The sequence below is a fragment of the Cryptotermes secundus genome, unplaced genomic scaffold (assembly GCF_002891405.2).
Source record: "Cryptotermes secundus unplaced genomic scaffold, Csec_1.0 scaffold825, whole genome shotgun sequence".
Classification (NCBI taxonomy): Eukaryota; Metazoa; Arthropoda; class Insecta; order Blattodea; family Kalotermitidae; genus Cryptotermes; species Cryptotermes secundus.
This window is the reverse complement of record NW_019738888.1, coordinates 806,350-823,665: the sequence shown is the minus strand read 5'-3', so window position 1 is coordinate 823,665 and position 17,316 is coordinate 806,350. Positions and strand designations below refer to the sequence as shown.

The window sequence follows — 17,316 nt, the reverse complement described above, 5'->3', positions numbered from 1 at the left end:
TCATCGGGACTCGATCCCGCGACCTTACGGCCTGTAGCATAGTGCCTCAACCATCTACGCTACCGCGTGTCCCCTACCACTCATCTGAATGAAGGAAATATACGTAATATAAATGTAGCCGATAAATGCTTCCGAAATGTATACGGAAACTTCAATAACAGACCAAGTTTACAACCCGCAAGAAGTTATAATGTGATTAAATTCGGGTAATAATTGCTATCAGAAGTTTCTAACTTCTATGATGGCCTGATTTTGAGGACGAATACGATGTGTCCTTTGTTATGAAACATTCTCTCTACATGGGCATACATGATCGCGAAACCAAAATGCGAATATTTTGGTAATCAGGTTGAACAAAGCAGTGACATAGCCCTGTGGGCATAATGGGCAGATACGAGTGTGCGATATTTTCCTATAACTTTAGATATTCCCGTAGAAAATTAGATTTTAAAAGCTTTATACTTTTTAATTTACATTTTTCAAAGTAGATATTTTTTTTTCCAGCTTAATGAATAAGCCTACATTTCTCATCTCCATTTCTACAGGTTCCTATCATTTTGAAGTGCCATTATGTTACAGAATTTCTTTTTTGAAAGAGAGATACCTTGAACACGTGGATAAAAACACACGTGTTACGTGGTTGGAAATATCTACAATAATTTCAGATTTGATTTCTAGGAGCGATAAATATACGCGCCGTATTTTGAATGCTTTTTTTGTCAGATTATTTAAAGGCTTATAATTAGTTTTGTAAAACGCAATGGAAGTGAAGCAACCTTGCGATAAGCCAAACAATTCTCCAAACATTGTGTATCTTTGTGGATCTATACATCCACTCCCCCATACGCCTTCATGGCGTAGTGCTTAATTTGTTGAACACATAGAAAACTTTACTTTGTGTGTCTTTTTGGATACGTCATCTGATGATGATACAGGTTTGTTTTCAAGCTGCGAAGAAGGGAATCATAGCCAGGTACTGGGTGGGGCAGCACAATGCGGTTTACCTGTGTTAATGGAATTTAGATCTTGCAGGTAATCATTGTAAGCTTTCAAACGTCATTCCAGTAGGATATAATGCGCATTGTTAGATCCTGTTCAGAATGGTACACACAGTGAATCTGTGACATGAAAATCAATATAGGAAATGTTAGAAAAGCGCAAGGGACGGCTACGCAACGTGTGTCCTTCATGTGACTATATCAGTGTTTCGTATCAGAACCTAACGGATTCTTTTCTCAAACATAGATCACCGAAAGTAGTTTTATGCAACGTAAAAAAGAAAGAAGTAAAACTATCCCTGTAACAGGCTGTGAAGGCCCATAGGGTTGTGAGACGTTTAGGGTCCCACACTATCTAGACAATCGGCTCAAAGATAGCGGTAAGGTTGTCAGCCTTAGCGCCGGCCGCGCTTTACTCCCCAGGAGGATTATTTAATTAATTCCTGGTACTCATTTCTGTTAGAGGCTGAGTGAACCCCAGGGCTATAGTAAGTTCTACAATTAACCTCTTATTCTGGCTTACGGTCTCGGTAGTTTCTGCGTGTGGTTTATTTAATGAAGCTGCCATAGCCAAGACTACAAATAGTTTAATGGTAAGATAATTAGTGAAAGGAGGAAGCGGTCGTGCTCTTCTTTGAGAAACTATCGCGGAATTTGCTTGAGAGTCTGAGGAAACCCTCAGTCGGAACAGTCGATATTCTTGCCAAGTTTGAACCGGTCACGTTCTGAATATAAGTCTAAACTCTAAAGCGTCACTGCTTGAGACACCGTGCTGGACAGTAAGTAGCTAATTTAATTTAGGAACAGATGTTATTCAGCTATGAAACCTACCGCGGACTCTCCAGCTGTATACAGAATCTCCCTGTAAACTGATATCAATTTGATACGTCGGCTTCCTCACCGTCCGTGCTAAATCCAGGGTTGGTCTTAGATTAAGTCTCTTCCAGTTCAACGAAAATCTTCACCACCCTCCACCCCAGTTAAAGATAGATCAGCTTTCTCAAAATATCTTCATAAAAACATGAAATTTCATGGCACTATAAAAGAACTCATTGGTGTTATAATTCTTAAACAGGTTTTCGTTCCGAAACGTGTTCACATTAAAGCCAATTAATGGCCACAAAGGCCGCTCAAGCGGTTAGTCGCTAGCTTCCCACCGCGGCGACCCGGGTTCGGCCCCGGGTCTAGTCAAGTTGGATTTGCGGTGGAAGTGGCGCTGAGGCGGGTTTTCTCCGAGTACTTAGGTTTCACCTGACAATCTTCATTCCACTAAATTCTCCATCATCGTAATCGCCCGAGGCAGGTACAATAGGCCAATCAGTGGCCGTCGTGTCGAGTGAACCCAGTTGGACTCCACCCCCCCTAATCGAATTAATGGCCACAATATCAACAAAGGATAAGCATAAATTAAAATTCATGCAACAAAAACAATACAAAAAAAAAATATGTCCTGCCCCTAAAATTATGTCGCCCGGCGCGATATGTTGGTTCGCCTCTGCTCTCTCGCCGGCCCTGGCTGCGTTACGCTGTGTTGTAGACTTACTTTGCGTCTTCCCGCGATTCTTCTCTTTCTAGAGATAAGACATATTGAAAAAATCTTACTTATCATTTATCATAAATCTTATAATATTCCCGTTGACCAATTTTCTACTGTTTGCGCCGCATATTGAGGATTTCTTGTTAACTGATTAACGTGAAACTAAAATCATCCAGAATAGCTCAGTCAGTCAGTGACCGGCTATGGTTGGACGACTGGGGTTAAGTTCCTGGTGAGGACAGGAATATTTGCTTTCGCCACTAAGTCCAGAGCCTAAACTATTCTAGTCTCTTACAGAATGATTACCATGATCTTTTTCCCCGAGGATGAAGCATTCGGGGTGTGTAGCTCTCCACCCACATCCATTTAGTAATGAAGTTTATTACATGTGGGGTTATACCCCCGTTCTTTCTCACGGATTCATAGCGTGGTGGCGCTCAATTTAAGCAAAGGGGCGATTTTTCTTTTCTTCCAAATAATGAACCGACAGATCGCCCAATGGCTAAATGAAAAATATATATCTGTAAACGGATTCGCCAACTTTTCGCGCCCAAACTGACGGCTACGAGGGGTCTAGATGTCATGCGCCGGTGCAATGACTGCTAAATCGGAAAGTCGGTCCTACATGCACAAAGTGCAAAGACAGTACACGTACTTTCTCACATATTAGCGACATTGACTACGTTGTCTTGGTAACGAACTGATTGCTGCTCGCAGATCACTACTGGTTGCTGAATACCGAAAAACAAGTGAGTCCGTTCGACCGACAAAGCATGTTTCAACAAATTAGGCACTTCCCTTTCGGTCCCTTATTCTCCTCAAGATGCCAGCTCTGTAGTTTTGTTTAGAGAGAGAGTCTTCATAAATCACTTAGATTTAACCCAAATTGTTGGAGTATTTTCGAGAAAATCGCGATTTTGTATTTTGGGGTACATTTGAGAACGGCCCCTATTTTGGAGCTAGGATATTCATATTCACCAAGAACACCAACCTGTGGTGAACAAACTTGTAAATACGGAACATGAATGAAATGCTTTCAAACGTTTGGGGCCCTAGCGAGGGCCACATCCATACAGATAGCCGACGATCTTAATCAGGGGAGCTTAAAATCACTGCAACTGAAAATCGCATGTCTAATTTTTGCTACGTGTAGTTTGAATCAAAGAGTTAAAGTTCTTGCTCTTCTAATTTTAGTTTCGAAAACATAAACGGACATTACAGCAGACCCCCTGGGTTGCCGAACATCACTTCACTTGGCTTAACAACTAAAGTGCCGTAATCCTACTCTTGGAAAAGAGGCCAAAAGTATCTGCGAACAGCATGCCTTGTCTCATAATGGATCAATGTTCTGGCGTGAACACATGTCAAATGGCGCACAGCGAGGTAGAATCCACCAAAAGAAACACGAACAAGAGAAAGAAACAACTGTTCCTCTCGGAAGTGAGGCCTTTTCAATTTTCCCATTATACTTTCTGACACGATTCTCATAATGGCCTCTTATTTAATGTCTGAATGCGGATATTTCTGGTGCTTGACGTAGCTACTGTTTGCTTTGTAAGCAATGTTGAACACAGCCCCGTTAGTTTCTGAGGTCGGTGGAGTGACTTAATAACTTCCTGAAAAATTTGTTCATTGGTTCAGAACATAATCAGTAAGATATATCGGCGAATTGACCGCCTCTGTGGTATAGTGGTCAGAGTTCCTGGCTACAGATCCAGAAGTGCAGGTTCGATTCCCGGCGCTACGAGTTTTTCTGAGAAGTAGTGGGTCGGGAACGTGGTCCACTCAGCCTCGTGAGGATAATTGTGGAGCTATTTCAATGAAATAGCGGCTCCGGTCTAGAAAACCTCTATCCGCAAAAGTTGGCAGTAACTTCGCCAATAAGCGGCGGTAACTCGGTCGGTATAGTTCGCTTGCGGACTACAGGCCACGGAGTTTGTTTTGTTTGTTGTTTTTAGCGGAGAACTATGACACACTGTCACTTTAGTCACAGTATTAGACAATTAACCTAAAATCCGTGAAGGTACATGTCATATGACGCCTTTCTTTAAATTCCTGTTTATAGTGCTCTTGTACACAATTATGCTTTTAGTATACCCAAATCACATTCATAAATCTAACTTCAGTCAGTTTTGTGTCCTCAAATTCAACTATTTTCTACAGGATTACACAAAGATTCACAATAGCACATACCGTGCATCAGTAAAATGATAAGGCTGTCTTAAATATTTTCTGCTTAATAAAGAGTTAGAAACCTGAACGTAACAAGACACCGAAGGAAACACTGTGAGAGTTTAGGTTATGTGTTGTTACCGGAGTTCAATATAAGAAAATCAATTCGAATCTCGTAACGGTTGGAAGGAATATTCCACTTTGTTTTACATAGGACGCCCAAATATGTTGCTTGTAATTTTTCATACACCGGCTCTGATGTTTGTTTAATGTCGATATAATTGTATGGCTGACATTTCTGATCTGTGTTAGAAGATATCACCCTGCACAGGAACATACAGCGTGGAGGCATTACAATGCACAGACATTGTGTAGATTCCTTCTGTTTCATGCCATTTCGGAAAAAAAAAGCTTCAAGTGAATGTTACGCAATGCAATATCAGCATATTTTATAATATACACATCATTTAAACAATACATTTAATTATACATGTTACGGGATTCCATGCAAGGTAGTCGTAAGGATAGAACGATATTCAAACTGAACCGTAACCAGTCACGTTGATGAGAGCCCCCACAGTTCAAATATTCCCTTGAAGCTGTTAAATGCTTCGGGACGTGAAACTTGAGAATATACATTGAGATTGATGTATATGACATGTCCGGGGGCACGCGGTAGCGTAGTTGGTTGAGGAAGTATGCTACAAGCCGGAAGATCGCGGGATCGAATTCCGACGAGGTCATTGGATTTTTCTTCAATTTACATAATCCTTCCAGCCGCACTATGGTCCTGGTGTCGACTCAGCCTCTAAATAAAATGACTACCAGAAATATTCTTGGGGTTAAAGGGCTGCCGGAACGCAAGGCTGACAACCTTACCGCCATCTGTCAGCCAATTGTCTAGAATATGTGGGAGCCTCAACATATCACAACCCTATGGGTCTCCACGGCCTGTTACAGGGAGGGATACTTTTACTTACTTTTTACTTTGCATCAGTTCACTTTATTATTATAATTCTTCATGAGATGTTGTTCTAGTGACCAAATGAAGAGGGATATAAGTCTATAGTTCGCATGGAGGAAATGTTTAGTATGGAAATGTGAATGAATAGTAGCACTTGGGGGATATAGGCGTAGATGTGACTAAGATACTGAGATGGATCTTCAAGAAATATGTGTATTAGGATTGGTTTTCTCTCTCACAGGACAGAGTTCAACGTCTAGCTCTTGTACACATGGAAACCTCTTACGTAAAAAGAAGGGAATTTATTATTAACTTGAGCGATTTCTTACGGTAATGAGTGTCGGCATTACAGTCTTCTGGAATGTGACGCAGTACAGTTTGTTACCTGTCTACCGAAATACACGGCTTTACATCCAGGAATGCTGTAATATTGAGCGAATACAAATTTCTCAAGAATTACCCTGAGCCAAGAAGTTGGTTTCTCGCTCACGTGACCCATTGGTTATTGCAAATAACACACAAATGCACCTAATACAGTTTGATGTAGTGGCCGGATCAAGATGATGTTGTCTAACCATTGCTTCAATAAATTATTGCTGGGTCACGGTGGTGATAAAACAAATCGATGCTGGTCTGCTGGCATGGCAACCTGTTGGAATCAACATGGCGATTGACCCACTTCGTTTGGGTACCCGTAACGCCACCCAAATTATTGTTGTTCGGATATGATTATTGTGAAGTTATTGTTGTCATGATGCCGTAGCGAAAATGAAGGGAACATGGACATTTAATGATTGTCGCAGTGAATGAGGACGAAGCCTCTTCAGCAGAAAATATATTGACTGCTGTACTCATGTGTGCAAGGAAGAAATCTAATCATACGGGAGCTTTCAGAACTAAATTAAAACATCCTACATGTGCTCAAAGTATATTCATCTTACGATGTACAGATTAAAGGATAAGCAATGATTTCTCTTCAATAAGTGGTTCAGTATTTGCCGGACCAAGCCGTCAAAGGCATCCACAGATTTAGATAGCATAAACAAGTGGATTCCATTGAGTGCACGATTGCACTTCCACATGCCCACTCCATTATCCTGCTTTGTTCTGTGGAGACAAGAGTCGAGCCACACCAACTGGGTTCTATCTCATATATTATCATAATGTAGAACACTTTCTATGATTGTGGGGGACAAAGAATCAGACTTCAACGTCAACGGAGGAAATTATTCTGAAATTTGCCATCCCAAATAATGTAGTTCTGTTCAGAAATTAAAATTTTGTATCTAAAGCATCTCTGACAATGAGTCGCCATCAGATGATAACGTAATCTTTACATAATCATTGAAAGGTGCAAGATTCTATTTTACATGTACGATGGGATCCAAAATCTGTAGCCGAGATATTGTTGAAAAGACAGGAATTTTTCTTCCATAAACTGTCTACTTAAGGTGTGACATGCTCATAGCTTCAAAGATGTTTCAAACAAAGTGCATGTGGATGTTAACATGTAAAAGAAGAGCGAAATGTTGCGCTGCAATTTGGAATTACTGTATTTTCCGAATATTACCTCACTTTTCTGCTTATTACACAGAAACTGCAACGGTTTGACGGGTTAAATAACTTTATCGGAACATACTTGAAGAGCGACTAAAATAAAGGACCATGTGAGGAAAGCATATACCATTTTAGTTCGAAAACCTGAAAAGAAGAGACCGTTTGTGAGACCTGGGCGTAGATGGAAGTCTGGTAAGTAGATCTAGGTCTATATAGAGCCGTTTTTCTCTTCTCTATTCACAACGTTTACACTCCCGTATACATTTCTATAATTACTTTCACTTTTATTTGGGGGAGAAGGGTGCGTGGAAATGTGCTTCGTGGGGAGAAGTCGGTACAAGAGCGAGGTGGGGTGGGGACTTGTGGACTGTGACGTAACTGGCGTGGGTGAGATGTGTGAAATGCGCGAATCTCGCGAAAGTGAATCACGAGAATATTCGTATTTTCAGTGTTCTTAAGCTGGAAGCTCGCCCGCAAATAACCGCACCTGCGAATGTACAGTTCAGAATTCAGAGGGATGATGACTATTCCTACAGCGTCGACAGAGATGGCCAAACGTTCTTGATTGATGAGTAGACGAGGATTTCGAGGAACACTCCCTGACCAATTTAGAGGTACTGTCCACAGTTTTGGATAGCTCAGTCAGCATAGGGGAAGGCTACGGGCTAGACGAAATGGGTTCGATTCCCGGTAGGGCAAGGCGTTTTTTCTGTTGTCCATAGCGTCCATACAATGGATAACGTGGGCTTTTGCTACGGGGTTAAATAAGCTGGGGCGTAAATCTTACCACTCAGCCCCATTTAGTACCAAAGTCAAGAATGATGGAATTCTATACGTCTCCCTGACGTGGTGCTCAATTAATTAAGCGCAGCTACAACTTAACTCTACCTTATCTCAATTTCAGGAGCGTGCCATAGCTCAGGCGGTTAATCGCCGGCTTCCCACCGCGGTGGGCCGAGTTCGAGCCCAGGGCAAATCACGTGGGATTTGTGATGGGGAAAGTGGCACTGGGGCAGGTTTCCCTGAATACTTCGGTTTCCCTTACTAATTCTCAATCCAACGACCGTTCCGCACTCATCATCATCATCTATGAAGCTGTGCTGGTACACTAAGCCAGTTAGTGGCCGACGTACCAAATGGACTGTCTCACCCCACCCCAAGAAACTAAAAAGAACTCCCTTAATCCATGATTTGCCTGGAGTAACTGAGGAAAACCACAAAAAAATGTCATGATAGGCTATATATTCTGGCCGAGATTCGATGCCGAGTCCTCCGAATACGAAGCAGAAGTGGGGGCCAATCGACCGGACATTAACTGAACCGGTATAATGCTCAAGCTAAGTAACACAACTTACGTTGCCCATCCTTGCCCGCGTGATATGCCCCTGGGTCACTGTCCTGCAATGTGTGCATGAATCTGTTATCAGAGATTGGAATCTGGCACGAGATATGGCGGGACCTGTTGGACACGAAGAGCTCTGGGACTAAGCTTTCTGTACGTTTCATGCCCAGCACATGATATAGCGCTGCACTCACGTTTCTAGGAACGCTCATAATTAAGATAACAAATCAATTCTAAATCCACATCGACCGGGCAACCTAGTTTACAACTGTTTGAAATCTCGGCCGGAACACCAGCTACACTGACTGAAGGTTTAGTGGGTTTTCTCAGTCACTTGAGGCACTTCCGATATAATATATTAAAATTAGGTCACAGCCGCTTTTTCCTGTATTCGTTCCAATCTATTATTCACTATCGCAGGTTACTTAACGACGCCAATAGGTAGCACGAATGGGAGTGAGGAGGAATGCATATAGGATATTGGTGGGAAAGCCGGAAGGAAGGAGACCACTGGGAAGACCAAGACGTGGGGGGGGACAATATTAAAACTGATTTCAAGGAGATAGAATGGGGTGGTAAGGACTGGATTGATCTGGCTCAGGATAGGGACCAGTGGAGGGCTCTTACGAACTTTCGGGTTCCATAATGTGCTGCGAAGTTCTTGAGTACCTGTAAAATTGGCAGCTTCTCAGGAAGGGCTCAGCTCCATGAGTGATGACTAGGTAGCGTAGGAAGATTGAATGATTGGACGATTGGAAAGGATTTTGGAAGAAGTGATCATCGTATAAGCGAAATAATATCCCAGAATTTGCGTGGATGGACTGAAGAAGATCATGAAGACTCTTACTTAGGATGGCCGGTGTTCTATTGCAGATTGCTCCTTGTTTGCTTCTAGCGTTGCTTACTCTCCAACCCTGAAGATGTAAGGGGCATGTTCCTCCGAAACGTTGGCTGATATTCAACACACTACAAGGCGCTATATCGCAGAAGATAGAACTGTTAGTGCTCATACAGGGTGAGGCGCAGAAACTTCCTTTTTTTGAAGGCGAATAAAAGAAAAAATTATTGCTGATAGATAAAATTTATGTTTAGCTAATGAAAGAACATACTTTAAAGTTTTAAATCATGTAGGTTTAAAAAAAATTCTTGAAGGTGGTGGCCACCGTTCTCTATGCACTGATGCAACCATTTTCTGAAATTCCCCTCTGCACGTCCCAACATGTGCACCGGAATTTGGGCTACTTCCTGCCGAATAACATTCTTCAACTGAAGCAGGTTTGTAGGGCGATGTTTAAAAACCTCTGCCTTGAGGTAGCCCCATAAAAAATCACGGGGCGTTAGATCAGGTGAGTGCGCTGCCCACGGGATGTCACCTCGAAGCGAGATGAGCCGTCCGGGGAACTTTGCCCTTAAAACTGTCATCGAAGCTCGGGCTGTGTGGGCCGTGGCACCATCCTGTTGGAACCAGACATTTCCTAGATGCATTTCTTCAAGAGCTGGTTAGAAAAAGATCTCAAAATCGACTGTCGAACTGCCTCCACATTTTCTGGCGTCGTAACGGTCCGTTGTCGTCCTGATGATTTTTTCACCACACTCCCGGTTGTCCTAAAGTTCTCTACCCATAAAGCAATCGATTTCCGGTCGGGAATCGGACCTCTGGGCTTAATTCCGAAGTGAGTACGGAACGCACGCTGCACCGCCACTTAGGAAGGGTTGTTCGAAAAATAGGCTTCGACAGCAAACGCACGCTGCCCACTCGTCCACCTCATGTTTCCTCCTGAGGGATATTAGACAGAGACTTCCGCGACTGCTGCGTTCGCCGAGCCTATCCCCACTTGTCTGCGACCTCCGCTCCCTTCACAATGCGTCTTCACAAAAAGGAAGTTCCTGCGCCCCACTCTGTATGAGCACTAACAGTATAGTCAGCTTGCATGATACAAAGAATTTGTCGTCAAAAGACAGCAAAACCAGGTCGAGAACATTTCTTCGAGAACACTGCGTTGATCTGAGCTCTAATCTTGCATAGAAAAATGTATCGTTATGCGCTTTCGTCACCCCCCCCCCCATTAATATAGACATCGTCATATACACCCACATTTGGACACTGGGCCTTGAACTGTCTCCACCCCACAATGCATATGGAACTCTCATGACCAACAGATCTGGGGCGGTGGTTCCCAGGGCAAACTTTCTGAGATACAGCAGCAACATAACGGTCCCCTAGACCAAAGGCTCTTCAACCGGTGCGACGCACCCCACTGATAGAACTCGACTGTCGGTTAGGTGGTTCCTGAGGTCTCGAAAATTATATCTTGCATTAACGATTAAAAAACTTGCCCCTGTGTTTAATTAGTTAAGCACTGTGCCATGAAATCATATGGGGGGTGAAGGTATAGCACAACCATTCTCGACCTCGGCACTAGGTAGAGTGAGCGGTCAGCTTCATGCCCCTGCCGCTTCACCCCAGAGGAAAGAGCCCTCGTTACTCAGTGGATAGGAGGCTTGGTGGACCCCAGAACCGGTATGAACGACGTGGAGAAGAGAAGAATCTTACATTTCCGGGAATTAAACCCGGGTCTTCCAGCCTGTAGCCCGTCGCTATACCATCTGAGTATGCATTAAACGATTCATACAGTACTTAATATACATAACTGTCAAAATACACTTGGAGAAAGGGAAGCTTTATTTTTGCTACGGTGTGATTGCGTTTTTAATCAAAATGGCTGCTGGGACTCAAGATGCAAGAGGTTGATTATCACTGCCGTATCACGAACATGCTAAGTTCTGCGTTCGAGGTTTTGAAGACGCATATATATCCAGTGACTTGTTGGTTTCTTGTTGCCCCTACGGACTAAGCGTTTGATGAATATACCGGCCCAAAAGTCCACCTTCCGGAGCTTAACCGAATGGATGGCCATATTCTGAACAAGTGGATTTGTAAGTTAATAGATTTTTACTTTGAGATAATACCAGCATTCTGAAATCAAGTTTGTTTATGCTACTACCACCGGAAGGTGTTTAAACTTCCTACAACACAGTGTCAGCTTCTGTCTACGGTGATCCGAGTCCAGGATGTCAGTAACAATGACCTCTGACACTGGACGTTCTGATGCACTACAGTGTCGAGAACATCATTTCTACCATCATATATTTACTGGATAGAGCATTGTGGAACTGAAATTTCGAAGTTAGAAATAACAAATAATTCCAAGGCTGCCTGCAGTTCACCCAGATGTCACCAGAACGCTGACAATTTTAGCACTGTGTAAGCCCATTTTTCCAAAGTCTGCGTCATAGCTCAAGCAGTTAGTCGATGGTTTCCCACCGCAGCGGCCCAGGTTCGAGCCCGGGTCTGGTCAAGTAGGATTTGTGGTGGACAAAGTGGCGCTGGGGCGGGTTTTCTCCGAGTACTTCGGTTTCCCCTGCCAATCTTCATTCCACAAAATTCTCCATCATCGTAATCACCTGGGGCAGGTACAATAGGCCAATCAGTGGCCGTCGTGCCGAGTGGACCCAGCTGGACTCCACCCCCACTAAGCGAATTAAAAAAAAAGTCTATAAGGTTTGACCTTCATGAATATATTACAGAGTGCTGTCGGTTTGAAGATTTCTGGAGGTTCTGATTCGTCGCTAGAGTGGCTAGGAAGAGGGGAAGGGAGGCGTGTATGACCCCTCCTTCTGGAGTGGGACGTTTGGCAGTCATATACGTCGTATTCTACCTCCTGGAGGGCCGCACTAATGTCCTCTGCAGAAATGTTTCCGGACAAATGCCTGATTACGGTTTTAATCGGTTTATCCGCCCTTGCGTAAAATGTAGAGGAGTGGAGATTTTTCTCAATGAGAATTTTTCATGGTGTCGTAGTCCATACTGTCAGTTGTTACCTGGGTTCTAGTGACAGTGTTCCGGCAGAAGAACTTCCCGCTCACGATAACATTTACTACTCTCTGGAGACTCTCAGATGTCAGTTCGATGGGAGGTGGCCTATCTTTACCCGGACCCTCATTTGTACCAAGTTTTTTAGTTGAGTTTCCTTCGCTACTCGCCTCCGCATTTTCCACAGGTAAATCCCTGAGTGAAGAAAAGTTTTTCTTTGCCACCGACAGTGGATTTTGGCACATTGGATGTGGTCTGTCCTGTTTCTTGGTGTAGCTCTCACCTTCAGTGTTTGTGGCTCTCTCATGGCCGCGCCACAGCTCAAGCGGTTAGTCGCTTGCTTCCCACCGCGGCGGCCCGTGGTTCGATTCCAGGTCTGGTCAAGTGGGATTTCTGGTGGACAAAGTGGATCTGGGGCAGGTTTTTATCGAGTACTTCGGTTTCCCCTACCAATCTTCAATGCACAAAATTCTCCATTATCATAATCACCAGGGGCAGGCTACAATAGGCCAAACAGTGGTCGCCGTGCCGAGTGGACCCAGTTCGACTCCACCCTGATTCCTCACTGTTCTGTTGAAGGTTGTTCCTCACTTCCTTGTATATTGCTGCATACATGTGAAATGAGCCGGTAAATAGCGCCTGTCCATCTATAAACTTGCAGAGTTTGTGCCTGTCTGCTCCAGCTCTGTTCGCTAGTTGTTTCCACTTGGCGCCATGTCCATTCGCTTCGGGCGAATTCCGAACAACCTGCCCCATTTTAACTGTAGGAGCTTGCACTAGATCCATTTCCTCCTTCGTATCCAGGAGTTCCGTTATTCATTTTTCATGTCTCTCATCGAACGAGGGATGCACCACCCGCCAGCGTCTCGCATTGCGTTAGCGTAGCGAGAGCCATCTTTCTCAAACACAACATGCTTTAGGCTCTCTCCTACTCGTTTCCTTCTGTGCGACAACTTGTTTTTCGGTGCGGTGCCAACGATTCACACTAACTACAACTGCTATAAAACTGTCACTTATTTGTTAATCTACGCACTCTCCCTCGACTCACGGCTGGATGCTGCTTGGCCTCGTTATATATCCAGCTCCTCGCTCCTTTCCTCAATTAACTCCATCCTCAACTCAGTTTTCCTCTCACGGTCAGAGTCACAGTTACTTCACGACTGGCGGTTTACCGCCAATCGGTTCGTCTTCGCGTCAAGTCCGTTGAGGATTACGATCAGCCTTTTTTTCTTTTTTCAGTCGAACCATTGCGGCCATAGTACTTCTGTAACATCTTCTCTGACGAGGGGATGAGTTTGTCTCTTATGAATGGGGTTTGCCTTTGTCAAGTACACATATTGTACATATAGTATGGGTTTACATGATTATGGGGAATGCCTTTTCTTCCCGGAAATCGGTCAGTCCGATAAAAGTGATAATATCGAATGAAGAGTCTCTCATGGAGGGTTGAGATGTGTCTCTGAGGGCCAAGTCACACCTATATGTAAGTCATTCTCATGATCTTGATCTGAACTTGTCGTTCTTAGAATATCTCGGCACGGACTGCGTAGAAAACACCGTTCTTCTGTTACAGGGAAACTGTTATGTTCTTGTCTGTTGGCGGAGGACTGGCTGTTGTATATTTGTTTGTTTCTCGGGCGTTGTCTAACAATGGGTCTCCGTACCACAAAATTTAGGGATGTATGGTATGTGCAGAATTGCTATGGGTCAATGTCTATATTAATTGTTGGAATCACATAAATTCGTTACAGTTCTTTAAGAAATTCGCCCTATTGCGTTTTAGCTGTCATGTAACTTGCCATCAATTTAAAATTATTTTATGATATTGCGTAATCTTTGTGTTTACTTTCAAGTTTTGTGATTGACGGTCACACAAAATTCAAAGACACACATTGCACTGCATCACCACATTTGAGCTTAGCTTCAAGGATACACAATGTACTACATAAGCAACCCTGACTAGTCACCAAACAGGAAAACACAAGAAACATTACTTCGAAAAACCAAATTAATTTGAGGTATATAGTTAAAATATGGCTTGGACTGACCAGGAGTTTTTTTATACAGAGAACACGAATGTTAGCTTAGGTGTGTGAAGCGACAAAGTACACAATAAACTGGAACTAATAAGATCTAATATTTCATTACGATAGTATATTAAAAAATTTGACTTTTTTGACATTATCCCTTGCCCCATTTTTCATTGAAAACTACGTTTCGGAGACTGGACTGTGCCTCCGTCCTCAGGTAAAAGACCTACTCGGTTGAGCCCAATCGATATTGCTAATCCGTTTCCTATATACTATGTAAACAATACCATTTATAAGAATGAATGCTTCTTTCGGTTTGGTAACAGTTTCAATTGAGTGTCTATAGTGAATATTATATATAAAAGAGGGTTTCTAAACATAATGTTGGCTCTTGAGAAGACTGGAATATCTGATTAATCATACGGAAATGGTGATATGAAATTTTTGTTCAAATTATAAATATTTAATATTAAAATGCGTGCCCAAATATGGCTGCCAATTAGCACGGATCATGCACTTGATTCATTATAAAACCAAATGTGTTTTTGACTGTGGGCGAGAAATACAGCCCCTGAGTTCGCATGATGAGATCAGCATATGGCTCGCCCTTGCGATGATGATGAATTAACCCCCTTTATTCACCAAAGTAATCTGGAATGACGTTAAGCTTTTGTGATTAGCGCTCCCAGGCCTGTGGTTGAAAGCCATGTAAAGGTAAAAAGGTCGTTGAAAACATGTTTCTCTCTCTTTTCTTCAGCAATATTAAAGCAGATGAGAACATGAAGAACTGAAAACAGTAAACAAGGAAAAAACATTAGGCCCTACAGCGTTGCTGTTATGGAAGAGTTGTTACAGCTTTCCGTTAACTAAAAACAGATGTTTTTAAATCCAAGACAGGTAAAGAAAACTGAGGGGAATATTGAGTTTCAGACTTTCTGTTCTTCAGCAAGTACCATTAAGGTGATTAAAATAGTAAATGTTAAATTGGTGAGATATGAAACATTTGAGAGTTGGGTGTGAATATGAAGATAAAATTAACATGGACACTAGATAAATACTGTAGAGCACGGTGGCCGGCGCGGTCTGAGGCATGAACTGTCTTTGCTCGGTCGAACGCTGCGATCGTGGGTTCTAATCCCACTAAAAAGCATGAATGTCTGTGTACGTTTTTCTGTGGTTGTGTCACCATGTGTAGGTAGCGGCCTTAAGACGTGCTGATCCCCCGTCCAAAGAGTCCTACCGTCTGTGTCAAAATGATCAAGAAACTAAAGAAGAAGCCAGGGACCAACCAAGTACTATAGTGCTACTGATGAATGAATGAATGAATGACTAAGATAAATACTAATGGGAAACCCCGTTAAAATTCAACAATGAATAATTTGTTTCATCCGTTGTTTCCTTTCTTTATCTCTTTCGTAACTTTATCTTGTGTTGCTTTCTAAGTTAAAACAGTTGGGTTTTTATCCTTCAAGTTGCACAATAGCTAATACCGAGCTGCAATTTGTTATGTAGCCGAAAACTACCACGACGTGAGAACAACATAACATACGCACGTATGTGGTTTTAATTTTCTCAGAATAGGGTCCAGTGGCGAGGTCTTGTGAATAATGCGTTCCATGCCGAAAGAAACACTAAAAAAAATATGTATAACGTTTATTCAAAGAAAATTATATATACATTGTTAAGGAGCGTGAATCATCTTCATCTTTTCTTCTATGCGGAATGAACCAACCTGGAATGCGAATTCGATTTGCAGAAAACAAAAATTGAAATAATTAGTTTATTATTTATGACACATATCTAATTCTTTTTTACTAGAAAGCTGTTTAGAGACATTTGTTTTTGCCGACGCTTCAAATTTTGGTGAAAAAGCGACACAGCATCATTAAATAAATTTGTAGCGCGCATAGCCACTGACTTATTAGGGTAATGCCTCTCAATGTACGATGCAACAGTTTCCCATGCTTTCAGCATTTCTCTTATTGCGCCAGAAGATTGTTGCTTTGCTGTTACCTCCTCCTCCTCCTCCTCTGACAAACTCTCCTCCACAACTTCTTGCTGTGAATCACAACGCAACTGCATAAGCTCTTCGGTGGTTGGCTCTTGGCTGTGCTCTTCCACAATCTCATCGATATCATTGTTATCCATCTCCAGCCCAATGATCTTGGCCAAAGACAAAATCTCGGTGACGACAGGCTCCGCAGGTACTATCTCAAACCCCTCAAAGTCACATTCGACAACGCTATCCGGCCGTTGATGATCCCGGCGTCTTCTTAACGCGGTCGGCGAAATTCACTTTCGCCTTCTCTCAGATGATGTTCTCGTTAATAGCGTCGCCTTGCAATTGCTTTTCGTTTATCCATACGAGGAGCAACCTTTCAACATCGTCGAGAATACGTAACCGTTGCGTAGGTATTCTTGTCACTCCCTTTGAAGCATCTGTCTCCTTCATCTTGTCCTTGTTATTGAGGATAGTGCAAATTGTTGATGTAGACCGACTGTATGTACGTGCTAGATCGGCCACGCTCACACCTCGTTCTCGCTTTTCAATGATCTTACGTTTCATTTCTACGGTTACTTTTATTCTCTTATGGCTGTCTTTTTCTTCGGGGACATTTTTGCAAGGGTTATTAAATTTTGCACAAAAAAAATCACAAATGTCTGAACACAAGTTTGGAAAAATATGTGATCACAAGCGACACTAAGATGCTAGCGGAACGAGTGCTAAACACAGACTGATGTGGCAAGCGCACAATCCGGGACTTCCCCTCTCGTCACTCGTTATGCGAAACGTCGCTCGTCAAGTGAGTCATTCTCTTACAATTTGTTTTGCTCGTTGTGC

The 17,316-nt window shown here is 42.8% G+C and overlaps 1 protein-coding gene across 1 annotated transcript in view; it reads left to right on the top strand.

Moving 5' to 3' along the window:
• Positions 1-17,316, top strand: part of LOC111871287 (melatonin receptor type 1A) — a 52,114-nt gene that overhangs the window by 27,329 nt on the left and 7,469 nt on the right. The window lies entirely within an intron of this gene.